Source organism: Pleurodeles waltl, chromosome 6 (assembly GCF_031143425.1).
Source record: "Pleurodeles waltl isolate 20211129_DDA chromosome 6, aPleWal1.hap1.20221129, whole genome shotgun sequence".
Classification (NCBI taxonomy): Eukaryota; Metazoa; Chordata; class Amphibia; order Caudata; family Salamandridae; genus Pleurodeles; species Pleurodeles waltl.
In genome coordinates this window covers 1146309626-1146327063 of record NC_090445.1, presented here as the reverse complement: position 1 = coordinate 1146327063, position 17438 = coordinate 1146309626, and positions in this window count along the sequence as shown.

The following is a 17438-nucleotide window of genomic DNA, read 5'->3' as shown; positions in this document are numbered from 1 at the left end:
TGATGTACAGACCCTGCGTGGTCTAAGACTCCGGGGTATATTGGAAAAGTATATGAGACACTTGGTTATATGTTGTAATCTGGTTGGTTTAGTAGGTTGATTGGGCGTGGTCAGCAAGTCAGTGTGTGTGTTAAAGTGGGCGAGAGAAAATTTAGACTGAGATTTGGCAAGTCCTTTGTGCACCAGGACAGGTCCATTGATCAGTTGAGAGTAAAATTTGCAGGTTGAATTTTGCTTGCAAATCTGGGAGACCGAGAAAGAGGAATAGCTGCATGAGCGAAAGGGCCATCAGTGAAAATCCATAAGGTTTCTGAAGCAATTGTGTTACCTTCCTGTAGTAACCCAGCAGATTTATTTTTGGTTTTTATTAGTGCTCGCAATATTTTGCATTAGTTTTGTGTGAATCGAAGTTAAGGGGGACAAGCCGCAAGACTTTGTCAGCTGCAGTACGTGTGAGTGTGACATCATTGGAGCCGTGCTGGAATAGGTTGGTTAGTGAGATGGGTCGCGCACGGATTGGCAGCCGCCCGTGAGAGGCAATTGGTTGAGAATGTGGGTGAATGGAATCTTGGGAGTAAAAGTCATTTCCTGATTTGATTTTGAGTAAACAAAAGTAGAAAAGTTGAAGTTTTTCAAGGCATTGAAAAGTGCCATAAGGGGAGATACTTACATTAGAGCAAATGTAGGGGAGCCTACACCGCCAGAAGATACACCGGCTTACATTGTAATGAGGAGCGAGGTGTCTTGCCATGTCTTTGGTTAAAGCAATGGTGCAAGTTGACAGAGAAAAATGGGAGCTTAGCGTTTCCTGAGAATTTTGGAGCAATTGCAGATGGCGCTATATGAATCAAAGCCCCTTCTGAGACCAGCTCAGTTTGAGGCATTAGCAGTTTGGGAGCTGGTAGCTAGCAGCAACAGCAAATGAAATTCGAAAGGAGAATAAGAAGGGTAGAAAAGACTTTAGCGGAAGCTAAATGGGATTTTGAGCAAAAAAGGTGGTGATGAGAGACTGCAGGAAGTTAAGTTGTTTCCTGCTACTACACAGGAGGATGAGACGGAAGGAAAGAAAGCGACTAGAAAAACTAATAAAATTCCGTCCAAGAGTAACTAAGCTAAAAGGACTTCAATAGTAGAGGAGGATTCAGAGGCTGAGGATCTTGTTACGCAGATATTGAGAGACCGACCACCACCGTATGTGGTGCATGAGGGTGGTCCAAGTATCAGTGCTGATCCAACAGCCCCGGCACAGGCAATGGGGACAGTGAGTTTGGTACAGGTTAATGCTAGCCAGACACAGGGGGGCATATTTATACTCTGTTTGCGCCGAATGTGCATCAAAATTTTTGACACACAATCGGCACAAACCCTGCCCCATATTTATACTTTGACGTCCGACCCCGCGGGCGTCAAAGTTCCACCATGTGCGTCATTTTTTGGAAGGGGGAACCAGCCTTGCGTTAATTATATGCAAGGTAGGCGTTCCCTTCCAAAAAATGACTTTAAGGCCTGTGCCCCATATTTATACTGTGACGTCATTTTGACGCACAGGAGGGGGCAGGCCTTAAAAAACGGCGCCCAGCCTGATGGGCACCGTTTTTTAATGCCTGGGTCAGGGCAGGCGTTAAGGGACCTGTGGGCTCAGAAGGAGCCCAGAGGTGCCATCCCATGCCCCCAGGGACACCCCCTGCCACCCTTGCCCACCCCAGGAGGACACCCAAGGATGGAGGGACCCATCCCAGGGAAGTAGAGGTAAGTTGGGGTAAGTATTTGTTTTGTGGCAAAGGGGGGCCTGATTTGGGCCCCCCTACATGCCACTATGCCCAATGACCATGCCCAGGGGACATAAGTCCCCTGGGCATGGCCATTGGGCAAGGGGGCATGACTCCTGTCTTTGCTAAGACAGGAGTCATTTCAATGGGGGTTGGGCGTAAAAAAAAATGGCGCAAATCGGGTTGAGGCCTGAATTGTGCCTCAGACCTGACTTGCCCCATTTTTTGACGCCCAACCTCCATTTTCCCCTACGCCGGCGCTGCCTGGTGTGAGTCATTTTTTTTTACGCACACCAGTCCGCAGCGCCGGCTAACGTCATTCAATAAATAAGGCGCCCGCAGGCGCTTTCGAATGGCATTAGCCGGCGGTAAAACTTTTGACGCACAACTGCGTTGGCGCAGTTGTGCGTCAAAAAGTATAAATATGGGCCTGGGTGTGGTGCAGGGTAGTCCTAATGTGCTGACTACTCCTGTAGTTCAGGCAAAGATGCATCCGCCACCGATACAGACAATCTATCCTGATGTGCCTATTTTAGGGACGACTTCGAACTTAGTGGTGCCTACGGAGCAAGTGGTTCCGAGACCACTGCTGGTTCAGGCTGAGCCGACTCTGATTTTGTTGCCCCAGGTACAGCCTGGGGATACCGAGATTCATGCCAATGACAGGGACACAGTCGGACTTGACCCCGGTAATGAATCAGAGCATGGGAGTTACTCTCCCACAGAGTGCAGGTGACAGAGCAGCCCCAAATGCAATATCGCTGCCGATTACTGTTGGTCCAGCGATACCATTATTTGCACTAAAGAAACTGACTGTGAGTGAACATGGACCAATGGCCCAGAGTTTAATGAGGAGGGGACCAAATGAGCAGGTACTGGTAGTCTCTTTTGTGGGTCAGACGTTTGATGGATCGAGATCCCTTATGGATCTCAGTCCACTTGTTGCACTTCCCAATGCTTTGAACGGACCTAGTGCAGGTCAGAACTTGAAGCTATTGACACCGCAGACACCGAATGCAGTGGTACAGCAGGTACCACCGGTTCAAGCGAGTAACATTTTGCTACAAGGACCAACAGCCCAGCAGGTGACTGAATGGTTAGACAAGCTGAATACCCATCAGAATGCTTCTAAGGGTGAGGAGCAAATTAATTGTGTCAGACTGAGCATGGCAGCAGGTGAACTAGTTGAGGGAATAATGGGGGTGAATAGATTAGAATCCTACACAGAAGCAGAATTAAGACACTTATGCCCAAGGATTACAAGAGAGGTGGGCAAAGTACACCAGAGATTAGCAGACTTGGCAGACAAACATGGCATAGAAATTGAGAAAACAAACCATTTAAAGAGAAGTTACAGATTAGATTTTGAGGCAAATGATTTGGAACACATGAGGTCAGCCGGTATGAAGGTGCATATTTGGGGAGCATTAGAGAAGTGGGAAGGCAGATAGGTAAAGAAAAGAGACAAGAGACAAGAGAAAACGAGATTCTCGAGAAGTGACCGAGAATGTACAAGACAAGGATCCGGTCAATATTTTACCAATGAGGAAAATCCCAGGGGGAAACTTTGTTCATCTTCCTTGGAGCAGGAGTGATATTCTATCATTTACGAATGATGATCCAAAATTGAGGGAGAAGCCGGTAGAGTGGTATCAGCAGACAGACAGATTCATGAAACTTGCGAAATGTTTGTGGGAAGACTTGAACATATTACTGGAGATAGTGGTTCCAGCTGACTTGTGGGTTGAGTGTAAGAGAGCTGTAGTTTGGCTAACAAGTGAACCAGAGAGAGATAAGAGTACAGGTGCACCATCTCCTGAGGTAATGAAATATCACTATGAGGTGATAGAGTTCCTGAAGACGAGGATTTCGCTCAAGCTGCATTTTGTGTTCAGATTTGTGGAAGGACTGAGACCTGAGGTAGGTCAGATGATTAAGAGTCATTTGATTTGCTGGCAAGCAAAACCGATTGATGAGGTGTTGCAGTATGCAAATACTGTAGTGACAACATTAAGTTGAAGCAGAAAAAGTTGAAAGAGAAGGCGATGGTGATTCAGATTAATGCAGCTCAAACAGGAGTGCAAGGAAGTTTTGGGCAGCAGATACCACAGCAGCAGGGAAATGTCATGTTTCAGCCTCAGATGAGAGGTAGAGGCGGTGGAGGCAATATGAATTGTAGTCCGGATTTGAATACTGTAGTGGTTCAAAATGATGTGCAGGGGATGAAAAAGCTATTGCTCTGTCACATTTGCGGAGCCGTGGGACACTGGAAGTGGGAGTGTCAGATGATGGTACAAGAGGGTTTTGTTCAGCAAGGTATTGACGTCAATACATTTCAGAATGCAAGAGGACCAAGATTAAGAGGTCCAAATCCAAATTTTCAGAATAATGTGAATCAAGTGCAGAGTTTTCAGCCCATGCAACAGGTGCAAATGCCCTGTGCACGAGTGTCACAGTTGCAGCCAATGCAGCAGCAGGTCCCCATGGTACCTAGACAGCAAATGCAAATACCTCAAACCCCGATGGAGAAGCAACAGATGATGCTTTCTCAGCAGGTCATAGGTCAGAGTCAAGATAGAAATAGTAACGCAGTGCACCAATTTCTGTTACACAGTGAGAATGAAATAAATGGTTAATGGATGAGTGACAGTTCAGACGAGGAGCCATGTGTGCTTGCAACTTCCTTGGAGGTAGATCAGAGGGGACCCTATGTGAGGGAAAAGGTAATGGGTCACAGTCTCATTTCTGGTGGACACAGGAGCTACACGCTCTACCGTAAGAAGTGCAGAGGTCCCAAATCTGCCCCTTTCAGGAAGAACAGTTCAGGTTGTGGGGGTAGCGAATCAGTTTTTGACAAACCCGATCACAGATCCAGTGCAAGTTGATATTGGAAATTTCCAGAGACTGCATAAGTTTGTGGTCTGCAATTCGAGTCCGATATCCTTACTTTGAAGGGACTTGTTGTGTAAGACAAAGTGTTTGATTGCTTGCTCGAATTATGGAATTAAGATCCAGACAAATAGTGATGATGAGGAAGACCCAGCCCCAGAAACTGAGTGTGAAACTACAAATGAGGAGTACCCCTTGACTGAGTTTTTCCCGATGTTCACAGTAAGAGAGCGTCATTCCGATTTACAGGGAACAGTGCAAGAGAATGTGTGGGATTTGACAGGGAAAGAAGTGGGTTTGATCAAGGGAGTGGAGCCGATTAAGGTTACCTTGAAGCCGAATGCAGTTTTTCCGCAGCTTCCACAGTACAACATGCCACAAGATGTCCTGATGAAGGTGGCTCAGATAATTACAGATTCTGTGAAGCAGGGAGTCCTAAAAGAGGTGTTGAGCAGCTCATGTAATTCACCAATAATGGGTTTGAAGAAGCCATGTGGGACGGTTTGAATTGTTCAGGATTTGAGAAAAATAAATGACATTGTGGTCAAATGTTGTCCCATAGTGCCCAATTCAGCTGTAATAATGTTTCAAATTCCATGTGATGCGGAATGGTTCACAGTGTTAGATTTGTCACAGTCATTCTTTTCTGTGTCCCTTCATGAGGATAGTCAATTTCTCTTTAGTTTCAAATTCTTAGATCAAGTCTACTGCTGGTGTAGACTTCCTCAAGGGTACATGGAGTCACCTTCCTTGTTTAACCAGATCTTGAAAAAGAATTTGGAGTCGTTAGAATGGCCTTTCCAGTCGACTCTGGTACAGTACGTTGATGACTTATTGATTGCATCCAAGACAAGGGACGAGTGTAAGTATGACTCGATTGCCCTATTGAATCATTTGGGAAAGTATGGTCATAAAGTGTCACCGCTGAAATTGCAGTACCATCAGAAGGTAGTAAAGTATTTGTGTCACCAAATTGAGAAAGGCTAGAGGAAAATATCCAGAGAAAGGATTACAATGATACTGCAGATAAGTCCCCCAACCACACAGAGAGATGTCAGGATGTTTCTGGGTATGGTGGGTTATTGTCGCCAATGGATTCTGAATTTTTCAGAGATTTCAAAAGCTTTGCAGAAGCTGACTCATAAGGATGTCACCAATCCCATAGTGCTAGACCAGGAAGAGATGAAAACGTTCACGGAGTTGAGAGAGAGTTTGTGCAGAGCTCTAGTGCTGGGTATGCCTGACTACACAAAACCCTTCACATTGTTTTGTCATGGGCGTGATGCATGTTCATTGTCTGTCTTGACTCACGTCCATGGAGGTGCTCATGCACAGTAGCATATTTTTCAGCTACCTTGGACCCAGTCGCAGCAGCCTTACCAGGTTGTTTGCGTGCAGTTGTCGCAGTTGGTCAGAGTCTTTCACTGTGAAGGATTAGTGATGGGATATCCCCTGACTGTAATGGTCCCTCACTCGATCGAAATTTTACTGATAAGGACGAAAACCCAATACTTGACTGGTGCTAGGTTGACTAGGTATGAGACGAGTATTTTGGGTGCACCAAATGTGACACTGAAAAGATGTACAGTGCTGAACCCGGCAACTTTACTTCCAAGTGAAACTACTGAAATTAAAAAAGAAGAAGATGTGGAACATGATTGTCTCGAAGTAACTGAGTTGTGCACAAAACCGAGACTTGACATTAGAGACACCCGATTGGAAGAAAATGACCAAATTGTTTTTGTTGATGGTTCTTGTCTTAGAGATAACACAGGGACACTGAGAGCAGGATATGCTGTGTGCACAATTACTGGTACCTTAGAAGCTTCCTGGCTTCGAGGAGTGTATTCTGCTCAGGTAGCCGAATTGGCCGCTCTTACTAGGGCGTGCCATGTTTCTGCTCGATTGAGGGTCACTATCTATATGGATAGTCAATATGGATTCGGAATAGTTCATGATTTTGGTCAATTGTGGTCGCAGAGAGGTTTTCTGACCTCTACTGGATCACCAGTGAGAAATGGGGAGAGAATAAAGGAGTTATTATTTGCGATGCAACTGCCTGAAGAAATTGCTGTGGTAAAATGCAGTGCACATCTGAAGTCGCAGGACTACGTGCATTGGGGAATGGATATGCGGATCCAGTCGCAAGGTTTTGTGCATTGAACTGTATATCATTCAAAGACAAGTGGGAATTGTTACCGGGAGAAGACACAGCATGCACAAGTTTTGCATTGAAGGTGATTGACACCTGAGAAGAGTTAAAATTGTTGCAAAGTAACGTTGACAAAGAGGAGAAACATTCATGGAGTAAAAGAAAATGTGTCCAAAGACAAGATGAATTGTGGGTATCTGAGGAGGGTCAACTGGTTTTGCCAAATAGCCTGTTGTCCCAGATGGCGAGGTACTATCATGGGCAGGCACATATTGGGAGGGATGCCATGGATCGTCTGTTCAAAATTGATTGGTTTAACCCCAGGTTTAGGCAAGCAACTGAAGCAGTAAGCCACCGTTGTATCATTTGTTAGCAATTAAATGAGGGGAACTGGACCGTGGTTAACTTGAGCCACATTGGAAGAGTAGGAGGTCCATTCAGCAGAATGCAATTAGATGTCATTGAGATGCCTGTGTGCCGAGGTTTGAGATATGTGTTGGTGATTGTGTGCATCTTTGGTTGTTGGATTGAAGCGTACCCTACATGGAGAAATGATAGTCTCACTGTAGCAAAACTGCTGCTTAGGGAACTGATACAGCGCTTCGGATTTCCAATCTCTCTAAAGAATCGGATAGGGGAACTCACTTCAATAATGAGGTGATTAAACTATTGTGTGCAGCACTGAACATTGAGCCGAAACTGCATTGTAGTTACCGTCCTGAAGCATCAGGACTAGTGGAGCAGATTATTGGTACTTTGAAGTCAAGGATTGCAAAGATGTGTGCAGCTACGAATCTGAAATGGCCTGATGCATTGCCTTTGGCGTTAATGTCAATGAGAAACACACCTGACAGGAAGACAGGATTGGCGCCCCATAAGATCCCCATGGGCAGAGCAATGAGGTTGCCAGCAGTCCCAGCAAATGCACTTGTCAACATTACAGATGATATGGTGTTGGATTACTGCAAGGGTCTGGCTGATGTAGTCCGCTCTTTCTCTCAGCAGGTGGAAGCTACCACACTGCCACCGATCCACGATCCAGGGCACAACCTGAGAGTAGGTGACTGGGTTGTTGTCCAGAAGCATGTGCGCAAGACTTGTTTGGAGTCACGTTGGAAGGGACCGTACCAGGTGGTCCTAACGACTACGACAGCTGTGAAGTGTGCTGGTATCCTGAACTGGATTCACGCTAGTCACACTAAGAAGGTGGTGTGTCCACTGGATCATGAGGAAGCATTGTTGAGAGTACCAAAAACTGTGCCACAAATTACAGCACCGGAAAGGGAGAAAGGAGGAACTGAAGCTGAGCCTGAGCTTGTTGAAGACAGTTCCATCACCCCTGTGAGAGACGAAGGTGGAGCTCTCCAGACAGGTGCTGGAGAACCTATCTCAACTGAACCAGTAGGTAAGGCTAGTACCGAGGGGATTCTCCCAGAAGCAGACGATTCAGAGAGACAAACAGAGCAATTGCCAGACCCAGAAGGGGAAGGAGTTGAGCAGGATCAAAGTCAAAGTGATCTGACTCCTCCTGAACCGGTTGCAGGTCCATCAAGAGAAAAGACCACAGAGAAGGAAAAGGATTAAATTTCAGTACTGAAGAGAATATTGATAGAAGGTTCACAAAAAGGAGATAAGTGGCCGGAATCACAAGTGGAGAAAAGGAAAGATGTGATTGTTGAACCAACGATAGAGGAAGAAGTAGATACTACGAGAGAAGAAGAACTAAGTGAAGGAGAGCTGAATGGTGATTGAAAGTTGAAAAGAAAGAGAATAGCAAGTTGAAGATACGCAGGTCCTGAATGGGCGTATGCAACTACAAACGAATGGCAGCAAGAGTTTCTGTCTTTCTGTTTTGATAGGGAAGTTCTGAGTCAATATTTTGAGGTGACGTGAAGAAGATTGATGAACTGAACTGTTGAAACAATCTGAGAGAATTATTCTTGAGAAAGAGACTGTTGAAAATAACAGGAAAAGACATTGATAACCTGATTTGACATTTTGAAACCTGATTTGACAAGCTGCTAACTGATTTTTGACAAGGAAGAAGGATTCCTGGAAGTGAAACTGAACTGTTGAAAAAAGAGTTGTCTATTTTTGATTTTTGCTGCAAGTTTTCTAAATTTACCTCTGCTTTCTGATTCTTTACAGATCATGGCTGACTTTGATAAGCAGGTTAGGGATGCTAGGCGCTGTAAATATATGAGCATTGGTTTGGCGATTGTGTGTGGAATTTTGTTTATAGTATTGATTGTGGGTATGTCTGTTCTTTATGCTAAAGGAGCCAACCATACTTCTGCTTTTGAGACTACCACACTAACGGCTTTAGAGTGGTTTAAGCTAAATGAGAAGTATTTGCATGATTATACTAACGTGCAAGGAGAACTTTCTTCAAATGTTTTCTATCGCTTGTTGAGTGAGTATGTTGAGACGATGAATGCAAGGGATTGTCTTGTGTGTACGCAGATTCCTTCATCAGTCGAGGAAGGAGTCACCTATCATAGTCTTCCAGTAACGTATGGGATAAGTTGTAGTCTGCTACTAACAAGGTTCTATAATCATGAGTATTTTCAGTATTTTTATTCTAACCGTGATGTTGTGTTTTCGTTAGTTCCTATTATTAGGTATTTGAGTAGCGTAGCCAAGGATAATGACATAGTATTAGTTAGAGGATTCTTTGAACCTACGCTAACGTTTTTTACAGCTTACGCTCATAAAAGCAACTTGACATACCTGCTTACACCTTTAGAGAAGAGCTTCTTAGATCATACTGATGACAGGAGAAATTAGAAAAAGGCTTGGAGAAAAGGACTTACAAGAATGATTATGCTTCTAGTGCAATTTAAACGCAAGGGAAATTAGCTTTAGATGCATGACATGTAGGGAAGCTTTGTATATAGGCGAAAGTCGCGCACTGATACTTTATTTGTGGGTACGAGTGAATGTGGGCATGTGTTTTTGTTTCAGAGTAAATGGACATTTATGTTGAATGGGCAGGACCCTGTGATCCCAGGAATATATTATATTTGTGGACTTAATGCTTATTAACGTCTTCCAAGGGGATGGTATGGGACATGTTATTTGGGGAAGTATTCCCAAAAATTTACCAGATGGAGGATTTGAAAAAGTTTCCGAAAATGACAGAATTACATCATAAGAGACAGAGAAGAGAGTCCTCTTCTGCGATAGTGGGAGATATATTTGGTGCAGTGATTCCTTCAGTGGGAGTCATCCTGAATTCGATCAAGTTTTGAAAGTTGTCTACTATTGTGGATAACATGCTGACAAATTTTTCAGGGGCAATACTCCTCATAGATCTATGACTGTTCAAAATCGTCTTGCTTTAGACATTCTTTTAGCAAAGGATGGCGGAGTCTGTAAAATGATTAACTCTAGGCATTGTTGCTCGTACATACCTAACAATAGTAAAGAGATAAGAGACTTACTTACTAATCTGACTAGCGCAAGTAGTAATTTGAAGGAGTTGAAAGAACCAGGTATTTTTCGAAAAAGTTGCTAAGGGATTGCTTCGGTGGGAAATTGGCTTAGTAGTATTTGGAATGGGGTGCGGTTGAAAATTATACAGGGAATATTCATTGTTGTGGGTTGTCTATTAGGAATATGGGGATTATGCAAATTATGCAAAATAATTTAATTGAAGAGGTCTAAGAAGAATAAGAGGTGGGAAGAAAAGAAGAGGGAAAGAATCTATAGGGAAAATGCAAAGAAGAGACAGAATTTGGAAGAAATTGAATTATAAAATTGTGAGTGGTAAATTTGGTGTGGTGACACATTTAGTCATCAGTGGAGGGATTGCTGAAGCAGATGTCTTAATTAGAAATGTATTAATGAGTGTTTATGCGTTTCGAATAATGAATTAATGTAGAAAAATGAAATAACGTAGAAAATAATGCACACGTTTGAAATTGTGACTTCGAAAAATGGCCACCAGTGTTCACGAATGTACTAATTAATGACTAATACTTATGAAATATTGAAAATGTACTAGACTAATGCAGTAACATGTCATATTTAGGGTTATGAAGTATGTTCGTGCTTATTAATTGTAGGCCTTAACTTAGCAAGTGTCTTGGCCTAGTGTTGCCAGACCTCATGCAAAAGCTGTATTTCTTAGTGTTTAATAGAAAATGCTGACGGAGTAAACTAACGGTGAAATGTTCATTGTTTTAATTAAATGTTTAGCCGAAGCTTTCCATGAGAACCAACTAACAGGAGACAGTGTCCTAAAAGTGTAACAATTGTGTGTAATATATGTGAAAAGTACTTTCCCAGGACGCGAACAATGAAGACACTGACTGGAGAAGAAGATGCAACAAATTTGATACCTGACGAGCCGGATGATGAGAACATCGTAAAGCAGACCAATCAAAATTGTGTTAAGGGCGAAATATTAGAATTCATGGATTTGGTATAAAAATATTATTGGGTAAGAGTAATGAAGTACGATTAACTGACCAATTGGGAATTAGGGGATAGTTTGGGTGACTTTGATATAACAACGCGACAGAGGAAAAAGGCTTCAGACCTTATCCTGATTTTGTGATGCGATATTTAGAGAAGAAGAGACTCAAGATTCTGTCATTGGGCTCATACTCTCTGACTGAGAGCCTGATGTGTGCTGATCGATTGATGACCTGAGGACGAAGTCTGATTCTGGCTGCTGACCCATACCGTGGATAGGTAGATATGACAATGTGACTGAAATGCATTTTTATGCCTTTTCTTTCTAGGTACCAACTGCTCTGACTTTAATAGCTTTCTTTAGCTTGATGTTTTCTAAATTTGTGTTCTAAATTGTTTTGCATGAAGTCCAACATGCTGATACTAATCTGGGTTAGATGAGGGTATTTACATGGCGTCGGACAAATTTCAGGGACTAATGTTTTGATGAATTATCTTGCTGAGTTCTATGTATGCCAAATCCCAATCGCAGCTAACTTTGCTATTGATCTGTACTGTTACCTTAGAATGTATTGTGATTCAAACTTTGGTTAGATTACGTTTCTTCCGTCGCTTTGGTCAACCAGTATTGTTCTTGAATGTGTTTCATTTGATTTTGAGATGAATCTACATGACTTTAGTATTGTTAATATAAGGGAAATAAAATTACTAAACAATTATCAAAAGTGTGATTATTCATGGCTGAAAAGTCATGGTGTGTGATAATTACTGACTCCATTGATCATTGATTATTGATTTAACTAATGATTATTGATTGTTGTGTATTGATGATTGTTTCTATTCTGGAACTATGGTAAGAGCATCTTAAATGAGTCAAAAGTTTCATCGACCTATACGCGTCCCATTGTAAGTTTACTTATTAAGGACCGACATGCGAACACCAGGAAGGCTTTCAGGAAAAATCAGAAATAGACTAAGGCCCACATTATGAGTTTGGCGGCCCGCCAAACCCATACTGCCATCAGGCCGCCTGTGCGGCCCGAACACTGCCAGCCTTATTAGGAGTTCACCGCAGGGCCGGTGGGCGGAAACAGTGTTTCTGCCCTCCGGCCATGCGGTGAACAGGGCCTTAACATTGACACCGGCTTGTAATCGAGCAGGCGCCAATGTGGTAGTGCGTCAGGTGCAGCAGCACCCATTGCGCTTTCCACTGCCTGTAATTCGGGCAGTGGAAAGCGAGACGGGTCTGTCCATGGGGGTCCCTTCACTGCTAATGCCAAGTGCATGGGCAGTACAGGGACTGCCATGGGGCCCCCGGCACCCTGTTTCCACCGGCCATTCGCAGCGGTTCAAGCAGCACTGCCCTGGTGGATTACAACTGCCATAACCTCCAAGGCGGTAATGTTGTGGTCGGACCGCCGCCCTGGCGGAGGTTCAACTGCAACCGTGACCCTGGTGGTCTTGTGAGCGCCAGGGTCATAATGAGGACCTAAGTCCCAAATGTGTCAGCAAAGTCAGTAAGAAATTTGACAGCGTCCATAGTAGCATAGGAAAGGTCCTTAGCTGGCCCAAAAACAGTTTATATGGGATATTTCACCAACAATGCAAGAAAGCTGCAAAATCACAGTGGTGTGAGCAAAGAAGTACATTTTTAACAAATTAGAATACAAATGTAAAATTGTTATACAGCCTTGTCACCTAAGCGCTAACCAACCCACTGTCAAAAACTCCAAAAACCAGACTTCACTTTGGGCATGTCAGGTTAGCCTGTCTGCCTTTGGCTCACATTTAGCCTATCATTGTCTTTCACAAAACTTGTGAAAGTGTCAGCTCATCTAAACAATGACTTTGCTCACAACACAAGTCTGCTATAAGCTCCAGGAGATATATATTTCATAATTGACAGTGCATATAAAAGAAACACGTAGGCTGAGTTCACATATTTTAATAATTTGGGTTCATACTGGGTTTGTCTCACATTAATGGAAAGTCCCTAATGTAGTGTAAAAGTCAGTGGTCGACCCTTTACAGACCACATGAATTGACTACTGACTGAGAGCAGTCTTTGCACCAGGTTATCACGAGAGGTCTTGCCATACTGCTGCAGCTTCAATTCTTATACTGAGATTTGAAACAGAGAGGAGAAGAGCTGAGCACAGCTGACGTGTTTTCCTTCTGAGGGAACGCACTCTCTCGGTTGATCCACTGGCAACAGGTATTCGCATCATGAAGCCCCAAGAAGCTAGAGGCAAGTTAGCTACTTCATGCTGCCAGAGTGTAGCTTATAGAACTAGAAGTAGGATGTAAGGCTGCTATGAATATTATAATCATGTTAGAACTGTCCATATTATTCTTGCTGCTAGCAACATGCCTTAGTGTACTGAGCAACAGAATGAAACTGTAGCCATAAAACCCATTTAAACATGCATAGAATCTTTTCTTAGTGTAGTGCTGGAGTGTACTATTTTAAAGAACAAAATTGGATTTTAATTACCACTGTATCCCTGACCCGTTTAGGGTACTGTTAGTAACCCAGAAACCAGGGACACCACACCAGCAAGTATACTCGTGTGGGCCTACAATAACCTGGGCATCCTGGCTTAAGCTAAGGTACACTGAGCTACACATGTGTAGGGACCCATGGGAAGGAAAGTCAAACCGTGTAGACTTAGGCCAGAGCCATGGGTTGCAAAACACCACTACATGAATATTGATTTAGCCCCCTCTGACCTCATATCACCCAGAGGTGTCAGAACAAACAAGTTACATAAACAGTGAGCCATTGTGAATTAATACAATACTGTATGCTAGCGGAAGATCCTTGGAAAGATTTTACAATGCCGAGCTCATGCTAGAGACCCTTCTTCAAGAATAGTGTCAATCAGAATTGAACAAAACATATGTCTTGCTTGACTATGTGCATTAGTAATAATGAATGGCTGGATGTGACATCCATTTTGTACAAGAATGCATTGAGGCATAGTTGAGGCCTGGGTAGCATAAGCTGGTAAAACGCACTTTAACAGATCATAGTAAAACTGTTACAAAAACAATAGCAACATGTTTGCATACATGTGTGAATTCAAGTGTCAATTACTTGCTAACACTATTAATAAATTAATAAATCACACTTTTAATGAATACACAAAAGCCCCTTCAAAAGCTAGAGGGTTAATCGCAGTCATAGGTTAGTGGTTTTGGTGGGGAGGTTTTTGAGACAGTTTTGGGTTAGGGTCAAGCAGAAGGGGAGGCTCGTTTTGCCAGATCCTGGATTCCAGTGTGTGGGCAGATTTAATTGTTCCTATTAGGTAGGTCTAGAAAGAGTTGGTGGGTAATAGAGTGCATATTGGAACATGGTGCAAGCATTGGTGATGACCAGTGCATGGTTTAAGAGGTGCACAGGGAAGATTTATTAGTACCAGGTGTGTTGGAGAAGGCCTAGATTGGTCTTGTGCACATCACAATGCGAGCAGCCAGTATGGTGAACGCTTTCAATAAGAAAGGGCCGTAAGGGTAGGTCAAAAGGCAGGTTCAATGAGGTTTTGGCAGGCATGACACAGGAAGAAATCACCATAACTGTGCTCCTGGGGTTATTCCTTAGGGCAGGTTCAATTAGATGACTGCCTAGGATGACTGTGTTGAATCCTGCGTCCACTTTGCTGAGGGAAATATAAATAAATGTTTGCACGCTGCTGACTAGTTTTGAGATCATAGATGCAGGTTAAGGGGCATATTTATACTCCGTTTGCGCCGAATTTGCGTCGTTTTTTTCGACGCAAATTCGACGCAGAACTAACTCCATATTTATACTTTGGCGTTAGACGCGTCTAGCGCCAAAGTTGATGGAGTTAGCGTCATTTTTTGGCGTGAACACCTTCCTTGCGTTAATGAGATGCAAGGTAGGTGTTCCCGTCTTAAAAAATTACTCCCAGGCATGTGCGTGGTATTTATACTCCCGGGCAAAAATGACGCCCGGAGTGGGCGGGGCAAAAAACCCCGCATTTGCTCCTCTTTTTAACGCCTGGGTCAGGGCAGGCGTTAAGGGACCTGTGGGCTCAGAATGAGCCCAGAGGTGCCCTCCCCTGCCCCCAGGGACACCCCCTGCCACCCTAGCCCACCCCAGGAGGACACCCAAGGATGGAGGGACCCATCCCAGGGAAGAAAAGGTAAGTTGTGGTAAGTATTTTTTTTAATTTTTTTTGTGGCATAGGGGGGCCTGATTTGTGCCCCCCTACATGCCACTATGCCCAATGACCATGCCCAGGGGACATAAGTCACCTGGGCATGGCCATTGGGTCAAGGGGGCATGACTCCTGTCTTTTGCTAAGACAGGAGTCATGTTAATGGCGTCTGGGCACCCCAAAAAAATGGCGCAAATCGGGTTAAGACGATTTTTTTGCCTCAGCCTGACTTGCCCCATTTTGGGATGCCCAAACGCCATTTTTCCCTACGCCGGCGCTGCCTGGTGTACGTCGTTTTTTTTCGCGCACACCTGGCAGCGCCGGTCGGCTAACGCCGGCTAACGCCATTCAATTAATACGGCGCCCGCATGGCGCTTCAGAATGGCGTTAGCCGGCGCAAATTTTTTTGGCGCAAAACTGCGTTAGCGCAGTTTTGCGTCAAAAAGTATAAATATGGCCCTAAGCTTTTAGTTGGGAGGACAGTGAGTAAACTTTTTGTGGTGGGTGAGGGGCTTCATAAATGTAGCCACCTACGGATGTGGTGAGTGGATTCTCAAGGGTTTTTTTAGAGCAAGCATGCGTCAGATACATGGTGGGATGCACAAAGCTCAAAGACCTGTTCTGAGTCACTGCGGGAAAGATGTTTTCAGAACTCTCCTCTTTCTTAAAAAAAGGTTTTCCAGGGTGTTTTGGATGTTTCTAGCACAGTAAAAAGTGCATCTGGCATGTGAGACAGGTGGGATTTATCAACGTTTTGAAGAGCTGGATGTGACGATTTTATAGACACTTCCGTGCTTCTGAGGGATAAACCTAAGCGTGACAGGAGGGATGGGCTTTTGATATCAGACAAAGTGGAGAAGTTTTATGTTGATAAGATGGTCATTGTGGAAGGAGAGAGGAGGAGCCTTGGTGACGTGGAGGGGTTCATCCGAGATCAGACAGTAAGGTGTGGGTCACAAAAGCTAGGTGGGTGTGGTTACCTGAACAGGCCATTGAGATCTTAATTGAGAGAGAGCCTGAAGCAGCTTGTGGATTCCAACAGGAAGGAACATTTCCAAGTTGGACTAGCCTGGTGGGGAGAAGGCAGATGATTCTGTTGGAGCATGTCAGAGGTGGTTCTTAACCGTGGACTTCAGGACAGTGGTATATTGCAAGGTGATGGTTCACCCTGGCCCATCATTGTCATCGGTGTAATTTATGTATTCTCTTTAATGGTGTATCATTATGATAGTGATAATCGTGGTTCCTGAGCTTATAGCGAGTCTGGGTACGAGTGCCAATATGACCAGAGGAGAGGATGATAGGGAGGTTGAAGAACTGGATTAAATGGATGTGGAGGACGCACAAGCGGAATAGGAGGTCATTGAATGGTCTACGGAAGGCTCACAAGAAGGAAGGAAATTGTAATTGATGGGTGGATGGTGGTGCTAAGGGGTTTCAAAAGTGGGGAAAGGAGCACTGATGTTTTACAGGAAGAAGGAGTTTCACTTGACCACAACAGAGTGACGAGCAAATAGGAAAAGGAAAGGTAAAAAGATCTGAGAAGGATGTATCTACAAAAAGGGTGGAAGGCTATGGCAAGGTATGTCTTGATGATGGTCAGAATGGATAAGCATACGATTGTTATATGAGTTACATAAGTAGGTGTTTTGGAAGGGGTTTTTATCTACAAAGTAAAAAAAGGGTTAGTCTGTAACAGCGGAAAATGCAGTTGGGATGGAGTATGCCTAACGGAAGGGCATAAAGGATAAGGAATTTACAAAGCTGGACATCGTGCTTGAGATGAATAAGGCAAAGGGAGCGATAAGACCAACAATAAAGGATAAGGTAAAGTTGTTTAATAGGTGCTTCTGTATTTGGGTACTGCATGACTTTTAGTGCACACTTATCAGCGGTTACAAGAGAAAAGATCTAAAAATGAGAATATGTGGATATTCATAATTTACTTCTTAAAGAGATACAGGTAAATTGAGACTTGAACATTTGGTTTTCCAATGTAAGCATGTGTATATTGCGAAAAGTGTGTTA